Genomic DNA, 1,769 nt, shown 5'->3' with positions numbered 1-1,769 from the left:
TCCTTTTTTATTTGTCACCCAACTCTAATTCCACCCAGAGTCCCAAACATGGCAGGTTCATTTTATCCTTATTCAGTAAATGATAATAAAGAAGCAAATGTTAGCCAATCATTGCAATATGTTCTATAAAGAACATCTTTTGCTCATTGAAGGACAATTTTAGAATGACATCAGGCTGGATATGAATGGATTGGTTGGGTTACATCATGGATTAAATATATTTAATTTAAAATTGAAATACTGTTCCGAAATACATACATAAACTAATATATTATGTGCATACATTAAGGTTTGTGTGTGTAATTTAAATATATATATATACATCCTAAGCATACATATATAATCAAAACAAGTGTTAGCACAAATAAAATTTATTAATTAGATATTGAGTGTTGTATACTTTTAGTGAAAATTGCCCCAGCGTGCTTTTATATTTTAAAGTGTTCCTGTAGAGTAAAATCTTGCGCTAGTTTTAGAAGAATGAGGTTACATAGGAATGCTTTCACCTCGGCGGCCATTACACATCTTTGCAAATAGAGAGGAAAAAGTTTTATAAAATACGAATCAGTGGACCGGCTCCAATTGAACGAACCTATCCAGCCTACAATAAAAGGCTATGGCTCTCTCACTCTGGGGATGCTATTATTACGTATCCTGAGAAAAGCTGTCCTTTTTATAGTCCACATATTGGAGTTACATCTATCGCTCTGGACGCTCGATTGATGGAGCAATAATCTCGGTTCAGTTTTTTATATTTATTTTTATACCTTCTACGCCGAGAGCCTTGAAGGCAAGGACGCAGCTCATCATATTTTATCAACAAACAGCGGCTAGAAGTCAATTGCAGGGCCCCTCAAAGGGGACAATTCCATCCCCTCCCCCATAAAGGGAACAACCAGCCCCCTCCTCAAAGGGGACGATTGATTGGCCTGCTCCTGTAAATTATTACTTTGTGAGGGCCAACAGCTAAATTCATATTAAATCCTTATTCTGTTGTTATTTTTATATAAAAAAAAAATCGTTTACATTGAAAGTATCTTTGATGTAAAAAGTTTTAGATTTAGCCTGCTATTGATTACATTGAATTTTATGATGTCAGTTTTTTATGTGCTATGTTAAAATATTAAAATATAAATAACAGGTGCTGCTCTATTTTCAAGTCACACACAAAAGGAGACATAAGTGTTTTAAACATCAGCTGACTCAATGATTTCAGGATTTCAATAGTTAAAATATAATATATAATATAATCTTATTGGATGTTATATAACCTTAACTATACTTTAATAGAATGAAACTTGTAGATATCAGAACCTTAACTTTATCCTAATTGTCAGAAACGTGTAGTTATTATAACGTTAACCATACCTTAATAGAAGGAAACATTTAGTTATTATAATACTAACTATATCCTAATAGTCGGAAACGTGTAGTTATTATAACCTTAACTATACCTTAGTAGAAAGAAACGTGTAGTTATTATAACCTTAACTTTATCCTAATTGTCGGAAATGTGTCGTTATTATAACCTTAACCATACCTTAATAAAAGGAAACGTGTAGTTATTAACACCTTTTAAATTTATCCTTCATTCTAATTGAATATGGTTGCAAAAACTAAAAATACAGTCAAATAAATCTTAGTTAAAGGAATATCTGTTGGTCAACCTCGGTTGGCTTGAAGAAAAAAAAAGGTCTTTTGAAAATGTGCTGATAATGAAAGAATTATCTTAAATTTTGAAAAGTGGATCAGGGCCAACTTTAAATATC

Source organism: Halyomorpha halys, unplaced genomic scaffold (genome assembly GCF_000696795.3).
Source record: "Halyomorpha halys isolate HHAL.00 unplaced genomic scaffold, Hhal_1.1 Scaffold57.1, whole genome shotgun sequence".
In the NCBI taxonomy this organism is placed as follows: domain Eukaryota; kingdom Metazoa; phylum Arthropoda; class Insecta; order Hemiptera; family Pentatomidae; genus Halyomorpha; species Halyomorpha halys.
Note: the sequence above shows the minus strand (reverse complement) of the source record.